This window comes from Saimiri boliviensis, chromosome X (assembly GCF_048565385.1).
Source record: "Saimiri boliviensis isolate mSaiBol1 chromosome X, mSaiBol1.pri, whole genome shotgun sequence".
NCBI classification, from domain to species: Eukaryota; Metazoa; Chordata; class Mammalia; order Primates; family Cebidae; genus Saimiri; species Saimiri boliviensis.
In genome coordinates this window covers 36641049-36653509 of record NC_133470.1, presented here as the reverse complement: position 1 = coordinate 36653509, position 12461 = coordinate 36641049, and the positions used below count along the sequence as shown (strand labels likewise).

At 58.0% G+C, this 12461-nt stretch overlaps 1 protein-coding gene across 12 annotated transcripts in view; it reads left to right on the top strand.

Annotated features, from left to right (window-relative positions):
* The window catches only part of BCOR (BCL6 corepressor), a 128687-nt gene that overhangs the window by 79651 nt on the left and 36575 nt on the right, over positions 1-12461 (top strand). For 2 of the 12 annotated variants that reach the window (XM_039475495.2, XM_039475492.2), the window contains exon 1: positions 2911-3654. The exons of 5 other annotated variants lie outside the window; for them this stretch is intronic. The gene's annotated coding sequence lies outside the window, so the exon portion shown is untranslated. Of the gene's footprint in view, positions 1-2619; positions 2691-2909; positions 3655-4071; positions 4443-12461 lie in introns of those variants that run through there. 5 more of the 12 variants (XM_039475496.2, XM_039475494.2, XM_074392055.1 and 2 more) reach the window with 4 other exon arrangements.

The window sequence follows — 12461 nt, the reverse complement described above, 5'->3', positions numbered from 1 at the left end:
GTGTGTATGTGTGTGGGGGGGGGAGGTTGCAAATTATGTCAAAGGTGAATTTACTGGCCTGTTTATCTCCAGCATCAAATTCCTCCCGCAGTCAGCCTTCCCCGCGGCCCCTTCTTATTTACAGCACCCCCACCTCCCGATTCATTTTAACTCTAGGACTTTAAAAAAAAAAAAAAAAAATACGGAGTTTCGCTCTTGTTGCCCAGGCCGGAGTGCAATGGCGCGATTTCGGCTCACCACAGCCTCTGCCTCCCGGGTTCAAGGGATTCTCCTGCCTCAGCCTCCGGAACTGTAGGACTTTTAAAGTTAGACAAACCTCTTCGTCAGCAGCCCCGGGAGGCTGTAAGACTCCGAGACGCTGCAGGCCGCAAGCTTGGTTCCTGGATTTTCTAAAAGTTCTGGACGGTTACATGCGACTTGCAACTCCGAGAAAAGCCTGTGCCTGGGGGCAGAGTTGGGGAGACGAGGGGAGGGGAGAGATGGTGGCTGGGCACCGGGCCAGGGTCTCTGCGGTTCGGCCTAACCCTGCCGAAAGAGCCTGGCACAGCTCCACACTGGCCCAGGCCAGTTCTCCCGTCCAGCCCGCAGCAGCAGAGCGGCCACCTCGCCTGGAACCACGTTCAGAGAGTTTCCCCACAAATACCCAACTTCAGCCTTCCCTGTTATTTTTGACTTGTTTTGAATAAAAGGAGTCGCTTCAAAAAGAAATGTTGCTACAACACACAACCAGAGGCCTTTTCTCCAGCTGTGTCTGTAACTCGCATGCGTTCAATCTAATAACTTTTAATGTCTGGCCCTAAAATGTCTTTATAAAAAATAGTTTTATAGCATAATAGTCCAGGTGTCTTTCTGCTTGTTACCGGAGATTAAAAAAATATGTGGGTTAGCTTGCAGAGATATCCTCCCCCAGAAAGCCCAGGAAGAAAAAAGCGTGCATTCCATTCTGCAGTCGCTGGTCGCGTTCGCGGCCCAGCCCGGCTGGGCACTGCTCGCGGGGGCACTTGCTCGTCTGTCTTTTGCATCAGTTGTTATAAGCAGCTCTGGAGCCTGAAGATTTAATTCTGCCGAAGTTTCGGGTTTCAAACGGTAGAGATGTTTCACTTCTGCTTTGAGAAGGGCTGTTTTTAAAACTATGTGCTGAGAACTAAAACAGAATGAATAAAATCTCACCTAATACCAGCCCCACAGTCAGTAGTGAGTCTAATTTTTAAAAGGGAAAATATCTGCTAGCTAGAGCTGATTTTGGCCTTGACCTTGACTTAGTAATCAACTTGAGATGCTTTTGATTATTTTTGGCATGGGGACACTCCAGGATATTTTAAAAACTTTCCGTGTGGATTTACAAGCCACCTCCATTTCAGATTTATGTTTCATCGAGCCTGCACCATCTTGTCCTTAGGCAGAAAGAGACACCCACCACCTTCTCAGCATAAAAAAGACCCTAGCGGGCAGTCGAATGGGGTCACCTTTAGCCGCGAAGTCCAGGCCCGCAGTCTGGGTGCGGTTAGTCCGGAATATCCCCTCCCCCACTCTTACCCCTTCCCGCCTGCTTCACGAACTAGGGCTTCTCTGCTTGCCCTTGAGGCTCTGCGCTCCGGGGAGGCCGGAACCTCGCTTCTCCGCTTTCCCCTCCCTCCCGCCTGCCCCCGCCCTCCCCCCGCGCCCAGCACCGCGCCGGGAGCGCTGGAGAAGCTCAATACGTGTCAATTGAATTGAACTGCTGCGGGCGAAGGCTGTACGCCACCGCCGAGCACCGATCAGCACGACGTTACCGAGTAGAAATTTATGGGGCGAACGGTGTAAGCCAAAAGTTGTTCCCTGCCAAGGAAAATAAAACGCGGGAGATAATCTCCCAAGGCCGGAGTGAGGGGCCAGGGCAGCCCCTCCAACCATCCGAGGTGCAGACCGAGAAAATGCTGGAAAACCGGGAGAAATACAGGCGGATCTCCGCTCTCCGGCCGTCCCCCACCCGCCTCTCTGTGCCTCCATGGGCTGCTCCCCCTTCCCCCCACCTCCAAACAATTCCCACACAATTGAAACGTCCGGGGAACTCGGGCGCGGAGTTCAGGCGGAACCGCCACTATTGCCTCGGGTGGTGTTTTCAGGTAGCTTTTAACGCTGAAATGGGAAAGGGTTCCTCCGGGAGGAAGGGGCAATCTGGGGCGGGGGTGGGCGCGGGCGCGCACCGGCCACGCTCCGCTGGGTCTCGGAGGGGACGAGGCCGGGAGAGCGCAGCGCTGGTGGCAAGAGGCGGCGGCAGCGGCTCCTGCCGCTGGGGTTTGACAGCTTTAGCTGAGCGGAGTGCGAGGCGCTTTATGGTAATTGCGGTCCTCCACTGGCCTTCTGGGTAGCGAGGGGAGTCTCGGCGCGCGGCTGGGAGAGCCGCCCCCGCCGCCCCCATCCCCTCGGCTCTGGCTCAGCCGGCCGCCCTCGCCGCCGCCGCCGCCCAAGTCGGTCTCTGGCTCGCCCAGGACGTGCGCCCGGGCCGGGCGTGCGCAACCAACTCGGCCCGAGCTGGGGAGGGGAGGCAAGGGGGCGAGGGGGGCGCCACCCAAGTGGTCCGAGGTTCAGATCCGGAGAGGCCCAAACGTGCGGGGCCGTACATCGTTGACGGCCGGGGAAACTCGGGCAAACCTTTCCTGGGGAATCACCCCGCCCGAAACCCCACGGCGGAGGCGCCGCAGCGGAGGGTGAGCGGAGACTGGGGGAGCTCAAACTTGCGAGAGCTGGAGGCGGCGGCGGGCGGGCGGCTGTCGCCCGAGCGCTGCGCCTGCGGGGGGAGGGGAGGCGGCTGTTGGGAGGGAGGGAGGGAGGTAGGGCGGGCGGGAGGGAGGACGGGCGGAGGGAGGGGGAGGAGGAAGAGGAGGGAACCAGGGAGGGGGGACGCGTTGGGATCGCGGCGTGCGGCGGCAGACGGAGCTTGGGGCTCCCAGCGGCAAGGTGAGGCAGAGCTGCGCTCCTCGCTGAACGCGGGCCGAGCTCGGCGGCTGCGGGGGAGACGCGCCGGAGCCCAGACCGCGACCGAGAGCGGGAGCTAGGCGGGCGGCGGCGGCGGAGGGGGAGCCCGCGAGCCGCCGGGCGGAGAGCCCAAGCCGCGCTGTCGCCGCGCAGGGACGACTTGGCCAACACTCACACACACTCACACACACCCAGCCCGAGCGGGCGCTAGCGGCGAACCGTCAACATGGCGCTGGGGCTCCTGCCCGAGCGCGGGCGGCGGCGGCGGCGCGGGAGCTACTGAGCCCGGCCGAGCCCAGTCCAGCTGCGGGAGCCCGGAGGATCGCACTGGGCTGTCGCCACCTGCCCGGAGGCTCCGAGCCCGCCCCGCCCCGCCCCCACCCAGCCCAGAGCCCACCCCTCGGCGGGGCCGACCCCGAGGGCAGCCGGCTGGCTGCGGACGGCGAGGGAGTCGAGCGAGCGCGGCGCCGCGAGCGGGCTGCGGGCAGCCAGGGACCGCAAACTTTGCTGCTCGCAGCGCTTCTCCGGCCCGGCTCCTTCTCCGTTCGCTAACGTCGCCAACCCCCCACTCCTCATACCTCTCTCCACCCACCCAACCGACCCCCGCTCCTCCTCGCCGCCTCGAGTCCGCTCGGGGGAAAACTTCAAAGCGCCGGATCGCAGGCTCCCTGCCTACTCCCCGACCGGGGATTTCAGGTCAGTGCCCGGAACACCTTTTCCCCTGGGAGGCCACCGACGGGTAGGCTGGTGGGCGGGCGCGCCGAGGGCTGCAGTCGGCCCCCTTCCCCGGGGCCCCCACCCGCCGCCTACCTCGCGAAGCTTTTGCCTCGCGCTTCCCTTTGGCTGCCTTGGTCGCTTTCGTTTTTATTTCATAGCTATAAGTTATTAAAAATGCAGCCAGCCTAATCGGCCCCGCGTGGGCACCAGGGAGGGAGGGGGCGCGGCTGGGGGCCTGGCGCCTCCGGGGAGGCGGGGAGGAGAGCAGGGAGTTCGCGGAGTGGAAGTTTGCAGCCTGTGTGTGTCTGTGCGCGGGAGCGCGGTCGCCGCTGAGCGCCGCGAGTCGGGCGGAGGGGGGGGAGGTGGGCTGGAAGCTGGGAAGCTGGGTTCGGCGTTAGCTCGCAAGCAGGAAGGGGAGGGCGGCGGGTTGCCGTCTGCTTTCTTTTTCGACTCGGGAAAGAACTGTAAAAACCCCCAGCCGCCGCCGCCGCCGCCTCGTCTCGCCTCTCTGGGGCCGGTCGTTCCTCCAAGTGGAACGATGGCGTGTGCGTGCGCGAGGGTGTGTGGCGGGTGCCTCCAGCCAAGCCGAGCTCGACCTGCCGCCGCTGCCGCGCAACTCGGAAGGGGAGTCCCGTTTTTTCTCGGCTTGCCCCAAAGCGCGAATCACGTGGATTAAAAAAAAAAAAAAAAAAAAAAAAAAAAAAAAAAAAAACTACTAAGGATTCTAGGAGAGCCAAGGGTTCGGACTTGGCCCGCCCGCCAGCCAGGTCAGACGCTTTGTTTTGTAAATGTTCTTTTAAGATTAAAATCTGTGACCCCCCCTCCCCCTCCCCCCCTCCTCTCTCTCCCCGTGTTCCGGGTAAGTTTTAAGTTCTCAACCCCCAGGGGTGAGTGTAGAATGTGCCTCTGCGGGGGCAGCGGCGCAGAGGGAGTGCGGGGGCTGGCGAGACCGAGGCCCTCCGCTGGGCGATGGGGAGTCTGGTGGGTAGCCCTGATGGGCGTGTGAAAGTCTGCGGCGGGAGGAAGTTGGTCTCACTCGAAGGGCGTGTGGCACGGAGGCTCCAGGCGAAGAGGAACTTGCGCACCGGAGCCCGATCCTCGGCCTAGGCGGGGAGGGCAAGGCGCCGCGGAGCCCGCGCTCGGAGCCGACGGGCGGCTGCGCTGCAGAGCCTCCGCCAACTCGGGGGCTCGCGGCGGCGGCGACGAGCGCCTGTTTATTGAACGAGCCTTGGGGCGCCGTGTGCGGAGTAGGGCGGCCGGAGGCACCCGTAGTCCGGGCCGGCTTCCCGCCGCTCGCACGCTCGAGTGGGCACGTCCCGGGGTCCCGGAGAAGGACGAGTCTGGCATCGTGTAGGCCGTGGCCGGGCGAGGCATAATTTGCTGTTAATGAATCTTTTCCAGAAAGTCCGCGATCTCCAGCTAGATGCTGCGAGTGCTCGCGCGCCACGGCGCGCGCCTCCGGCGTCTGGAGGGTGGGGGTGGGGGAAATGGAAGAGCGAAGAAGGAAGGAGGAGGGTTATGTGTATTTAGAAACAAACCTTAAAAGAAACCAGCGCGCTTCAAATAGGTATTCGCACAGCCTCGCTGCGTCTAGACTAGACAGCTCGGGGTTTTAGCTGTGTTTCCCCTCCCCCATTTTTTCGTTTTGAGAAGACGCTAGGGGAGGGGTAGTGTGGTATTTGGTTCTAGGGGTAGCCTCTTGGAGAAAGATCCTTAAAATGGCCTGGGAGTAAAAACGCGGAGGAAATGGCCCACCCCGGAGGATGGTGGGTGGTGAGTGCAGACAGACCCGGGTATTTCTAGCCATCTGACACTTCCTGTGGCACTGGAAACGGACACCGCGGGCCGAAGTCAATCCTTACGAAGTGTTGGGTTCGGTTTTGCCAACAGAATTGCTTGCGTGGAAGGCATTTTAATTGTCAGCCTCAAAGACTCCTTTACGTGGACACTTGGGGAATACGCTCGCTTCTCGACCCTTCCCACTCTACCCTCGACCTGTTATCTGGTCTGGGTTTTGCAGTGTTGATTTTCGTGTTTATTTTGGGCACGGTTTCAGCGCATAGAGCAACGGGGGAAGGCGATGATTAATATGCCGTCCAGGTTTAATCCGAGGCTGGCTTTCAGTATGCGGGTATACACTGCCACGCACGCCAATTGCCTTGGGGTGTTTAGGGGAACGCGCAGGTTTCGAGCACCAGGCGCCGGGCCGGCAAGTTGGTGCTGGGGCTCGGCTGGCCCCAGCGCTGTCCTTTGAGGCGCTGTCACCAGTAGGTGACTGAGAGTTAATTAGGAAGTGTTCTCCGGATCAATGGGCTGCACAGCTCATTAGCGATTCTCTCCAGCCCTTTGCAGGGCAGTCCTGGCCCTCCGCCTCCCACACAGGCCGGGGCCCCGCCGTCCGGGCCGCGGAGAGCGCCGCTGGGAAGTGGGGAGGGGCCGGTTGCGAGGGACGGCGGGGAGGCGAGTGTAACTTCGCGGGGCGGCGCGTTGCGTGCGGCGCCTCGAGGCCCGCGCAGCCCGCTCTTTCTTCTTGCCGGCGGTCGCCTCCACTGTGTCTTTAACTCGCTCCCGCTCGCGTCGCTGCCTGGCTGCTCCTCCCCGCCTCCCTCGCCTATCTCTTGTTCTCTAAGCACGACGCCTGTGCTCCCCGCCCAGTTTGGGATTAGACAAGATAAAAATAGGACTGCCCAGTGTGCGGAGCTGTGACTGTGCCCCGGCAGCCGGGCTGGTGGGAGCGCGGGGGGCCCGGGCCGGGGAGGACCCGTGGTGCGTTCCGGGCGGCCAGCGCCTGTGGGTCCCCTACCCCCACCCCGCAGGCGCAGTCACGCTCCCTGGGTTCTGTCCGCCGTGAACCGTGCGGGCCGGGGGACCTTGGCGGGGTCTCCGCGCTCTCGCGGGTGTTGTTGGTGTGCCGGTGATAGATCGGTCTAGACAGGCATGTAGGCTCCCTCTCGGCTGAAGGACTGGAGGTGTGGGGGGGGGGCTCGGAGACGGCTGCATACTCCGTGAGCTGCGAGTAAGCTAGCTAGCCTGCGGGCCCAGCGAGCTGGATGGAGGGAAGGCTGTGGGGGTTTCTCTTAACCCTTTGAAGGCCATGGTGGGGTAGTGTAATAGGGAAAGGGGGTCAAAGAGCCTAGTGGAAATTTCCTAAAGGCACAGTAGCTCGCGGTGGGGAGGAGGTGTAAGTCTGGGCCTAGGGTTTTCCTTTCTCTTCTTGTGTGTGCATGGTCACAACCTGGTGCATCGGGCTCGATTCTTCCGCAAACCAAACGCAGCTACTAGACGATCTAGTTTGACCAGGTAGTTCTCAGTCCGGGAGCTGTGAACACACAATGAACACCCTCACTTAAAGAACTGAGTTTGGAAGACAGATGTAGACTCAATGTTCCCAAAGAGAATTCATGCGGGTGTTCAAGGACGGGAAGGTCTGCACAGAGCTGTAGGCGGGTGGGGCCTCTGACCATGACTACTGCAGACCGAGGACCTGAGCCTAAAGTGCCCCGCCACCTTGTACACCTTCAACATGCGTTGAAGACAGCAACGCGGTCTTTGAGTTGTCTCTATATAAATAGACACACTTTTAACTAGGAACTTGTGGGGAGTTAGGTATGTGCAAGGAGACAGCCTCCAAAGAGGAGTTGGACACTGATGTGTTATGAGATCCGTCATTTGTATACCTATATTAGGGGTTACTATTAAATAGGTCTAAAATTTTAATACACTTCTGCAGAAATTTGTCTAGTTCTTTCTAGAGCTTGAAATGGGTGGATGAGTTACCCTCCCATAAATAACTCATTACTAACATTCCAGTCTCCTCCTTCCTCCTCTTCCTTTAAGAGTTTGTGGTCTTAAGGGATCCTCTATTTACATTTCAGCTGCAAACCCATATTGGTCTGGCCTGGGAAAGAGCCACTTTATAGGCAAAGCCAGAAGAATGGCAGTAGTAGGAATGCTCAGATTAAGATGTGCGCCTGAATGACATGTGCTGAGACAAATCAAGACACTTGGGCTCCGATGCCCAAATGGAACAAGAGATACATAAGAGATAAAGAACTGGCCGAGGGGAATGTAAACATGGGTATGCAAATACAGAGATGTATAGCGAGATTCGGAGAGAAAAATCCCAGACTTCGCTGAGCTGGAAACTGGGGCAGAATTTCTGTAACTGCGTTCCAGAGACAATAGCCCATTTAAAGGTGTGAAGAGGGTCACTTGGAAACACAAAAAGCATTCATATGCATACATCCATGCCTAGATACACAGGCTGAATGACAAACGCTCCTCCAGGCCTCCCGAAGACTTTCCTGCCGAATGAGTGAGACCGACTTGGGTACGGAAGAGTGGGCCACACCACCACATTCACACACTTATTCACAGGGAAATAATGTGTCTTTGGCCTGAAGGAAACTGAGGGCCAAGCTAGCAGCCTAAAGGGTGAATGGTGCGCAGTGAGCTAGGATTACTTCTCGTTATAGTTTCTTTCCCTTCTAGGGGTGAGGTGGAGGGGGCAGCGGGTTGGTGATGAGCAGGTAGGAAGCTTTCCGAAGAGATTTTGAGTTCCTGACCTGGAGTGGCTGGATCGTGTAGGCATCCGGGGAGTAGCTTTCCACTTTGTGGTCACGAGGAATGGCTCTTGCACTGCTGGGGTCCAATCTGCTAAGGTGGAACAGGGCCTCTGTGGGCTGGGAAGGAGAACAGGAAGACGTGCGGCCTCTGGGAGGCATCAAAAGAAGGTATGCTTTCTTTTTTTTTTTTTCTGGAAGAGATCGTGGCGGGGACGGCCTGTGTTGGGTGGATTAGCAGGCGCCTCGGTGACCCCAGACGCGCACGTAAACTCCGGCTAGGGTTTGGTTTGCCCGCGGCGTCGATTTGCTGCGGTCCCTCTTTGTCTAAGCCCAGCCGGGAATTCCAGCTTTTATTGGGAAGACCGCACTTGGGTGGAGCCCGCGCGGGTCCGAGTAGGGCAGGCTCCGGCCGCACTGAGCGGGAGGCTTGCAGGCCTCAGGACGGTCCTCTGGAGCCGCGGGCAGCCCTGAGAATGCCACCCCGGGGGTTTCCTCGAGGGCACCGGGCCCGGCGGACCCGGAGAGGCGGGGCGGGGCAACTTCGTGGGTCCTTCTCGGCCGCCCCGCCCCACCCCTCTCCCGGCGGCGGGAGGCCGAAAGGAGCTCTCACGGCCCTTTGTTAGGCCCGGAGGTCACACCCGTGGCCTGGGGGCCGCCGAGGGGTGGAGGAAAGCAGTGCTGCGGGTCTAGAGAGAACCTTCTTTTTCCCTCGGTGCCCCCGCCCATCTTCTGGAACAGGCCTGGTGGGGACCTCGCCCAGAGCTGGGTGGGTAGGCGTGGGACGGCCCTGGCCCGCCCAGGCTTCTTTTGCCAGGGTTTATGGCCGACGGGATTCCGTCTGTTTGCAAAACCGGACGCGCTGCTGAGGCCTAGGTGGTGGAGCCAGGAGAAGCCGCCGGGGCAGGAATAAATGGCCTCCCCCGACTGCCCGGGTGGTAGCCGAGCCGCGTTCGTCGCGCCGCACTTGGCCAGGGGCGTTCACTGGTCTCCAGCGCTCCCCGACGGCTTTCTCTGGTTGCCCTCAACATGTTCCTCAGGAAGGGATATCTGACTTTGTTGGGTGGAGTTCAGTAACGAGGCCTTTCTGCTGTATTTCTGTAGAAGGCTCCCTTTTGGTGCGCAAGCTCACCTCCAGGTGTTTATAGTCGAGGGTCTCAGGAATGGGGGTCCTCACTCGGTCATTGTTTTAGAGCCGTGTCTCCCCAGCCAGCACCCACGGGCTCGGCTCTCCATGATTAGAGAAGCAGGGAAGTCCTCTCGGAGAAGATCCTGACAGCATAAAAAATAATTTGTGATCTAAAGGACAGTTTCCAGTATAATCTCATTATGCACCACAGACTCCCGATGTTATTTTGTGGAAGGCGGACAATGATCAATTTACATTGACCCGGGGCTGGGCGAGCTTTTAGATGGTAATTGCCATATTGATTTGCATGCAAAAAGGAGACCTGCTAAAATTAAAGACCGGAAGCTAAATTAAACTAAATTTATTGTCTAGGTGCAAACCAGGGGAACTGTTGGGGGATGGGTTGAGTCAGGTCTGGGTGCCAGGGACGGAGCAGGTGAGAGGCCCTGGAGCCTCCGAAAGTCATAACTTTGGAAGCGATCTTTGCCCAGGTGATTTCATGTGGGGAGGGGGGAAGTGTTTAGGGAAAAAGTTATAAAAAGACAATTTTGCATTGAAGTCACTAGGATCTTTCAATGCTAATGGGAACTTAGAGGGGGAGGAGAGGTTTATAGGGTTATAGGGGTCTTCCTGCACCATTTCCGGCGTTCCCTCTCCATTTCTATTGTTCTGCCTGGCCAGGCGCTTGGAATCGTGCTAGAGACACCAAAAATCTCTTGCATTTTAAGAGTTTAAAAAAAAAAAAAAAAACAAAAAAAAAAGGGCAACCCGTTCACCCGCTTCCCGCCTTGCTCTCCTCCCCCTTCCCGGAGCGTTAGACCTTTCGCAGAGAGCGCACCGCGGGCAGGCCAGGACCGTTGGCGCTGTAGGGAGTTCCTCCCAGGACGCTGCGGTCCCAGACTTGGCGTTCGCTTTGGGAAGCCGCCCTCTCCAGGTGGCCAAAGTAGGCGAGGTTGGGATGGGGTTGAGGGAGACGGCTGCCGCGGCCGCCGTCTAGCACGCAGCCCCGGACTGGGTGGGGGTGATCGTCTCCCCGGAGGGGTTGTGAGGGTCCGCCCCGCCCCAAACTGGGTGGGGGCAAGGGAGGGCTAGAAACCCTGCCTGTTCGCCAAGGCCGGAAAGTTTAAAAAAGAGGAAGAACGCCCCTTGGAGAGGGCTGGACTGGAGCCCAGGGGCTGCCGACCTGCGGGGGCGTGCTCGGCTGGCTAGCGGGGTGAGCGCCCCAGCGCCGCCGTCTGCCCTGCCTCCCGCCCGCCGCCGAGGCCCCTGCACACTCGGTCGCACTGCGGAGCCATTTCGCACATCCGGAGCTTCAGCGTCTGGAGGAGTAACCAGTCCAGGGTCGGGAAGCCCGAGTGTCCGGTGCCCCGGCCCGTCGTCATCGAGCAGAGCCGGAGGTGGCTTTGGCACGCTCTGCGGCAACGGTTGTAGGTAGTTCCCAGAGCATCTGAAAGCCAAGGGAAGGCCCGGAAATTGGGGTAGGGTTGGGGAGGGGATTTTGGGCCCTGAGGTTTGCCGCCAGGCGCTTCTGGAAAGAAAGGTTCGGGAAAGGACAAGATAGCCCATCCGCCAGCTTGCGCTTTTGTGGGGACTCTGGGTGGCCCAGTAGGAAATCTTGCTGGCCTCTTCCATCTTAATTTCGTCTTCCACACTACTTCGTTCCCTGGGGTTTTTCCTTTAAAACCCTAGGAAAGGTAGATGGAGGAGCTCCCTCCAAAGGGCTTTTGCTCTATCTAGATAATTTGATTTATTGCTTTATGTGGCAAAACTGGGGTGGCACGCCTAGCTCCTAGTACCAGTAGTCAGCACTTTTCCCAGAGACCTGAGAGGAGTCGACCTACCTACCCCTGACTATTCTGGGCTGCTGGAGGAAGAGAAAGGGGAGGCTTGTTGAGAGCATTGGCCTTACAACGGGGTGTAACGGTGGAGGGCGATTTGGAGGATATAGGCGGAAATGGTGAGAGACTGAGTGGACCTAGAGATGACTAGATATGGGAGAAACTGGGTTCGAGGCTCGCTGTAGACCAAGTAACATAGGTGTTAAACACTCTACGTCCTTGGGGTACACAAGGCCTAAGGAAGCTTTTAAAAGTTACTCGAGGAGACAGTATGTGAAAATCAGAATTTCAAATGGTGTAATTAGACCAATAATTGGCTCCTCTCCGCAACTCCAGGACTGAGTTTGACCGTGGCCCATTTTTTACTAGCTGTGTGACCTTGGGGCAAGTTATTTATGGCCTCTGAGCCTCAGTTAGTTTCTTCATTTGTAAGACTGGGAATAATTATCCACCTTTAGGATCTAAATAGAATACTTGGCACATAGTAGGCCCCAAGGATTAATAATTGCTTTGAATGACTTGAATGACTTGTGATGTTTCTATAGGTTGCTCCTCCATTCCCTGCTGCCCCTGAGACCACCTGAGACTTGGCCAGGCCAGTGTCCTGGGAACCAAGGATGCAAATTCAAGCTTCCCTAGGACTTGAATTCTTCCAGGTCCGTCTTCTGGGTTCCTCTTTCAGCTGTCCGTAGTTCGCATTTTGCCTTTTAAAGGATTCCATAAGAAAAGACTCGCTCCCTAGCCACCGACGTGGGATCATTATATGGTTAGGAACTGATTTCAGAACCGGTATCTAGGTGCCCTTTGGCAGGGGTTTCCTGGCATTATTTGTGGTGGGAGAACCATGGGAGCCAGAGGGGCAAGACTTGGTTGGAAGAGGTGAGAGGGGGTGGTCTGGTGCAGAGGCCAGAGTTGCTGTGGTTTGTTTGATAGGGATTAAGTCCGGATGTTATGAGGGCTCAGTGTGGTTTTCAATAAAGTCTGCCAGGGATTGCTTCTTTTATATCGATATGTATTTTAAAAAATTACTAGCATGAGAAGAAAACCAGACCTGTATGGATCCAGGCCGGTAGTAAGCTACTGTGATCAGGTTTCCTACTCGACTCCCAGAGGGGAAGTCAGTGTTTGATTGAAGCTACACTTGGTTCTTGACTCTCAGGGGATGCCTGCTCTGAAACAGGAGCCCTCCCTCCCTTTCTCTCCTCCTCTCCCCCTCCTCCTCCCTTTTTTCCCTTCTTCCCCTAAAAGCCTTTGTGC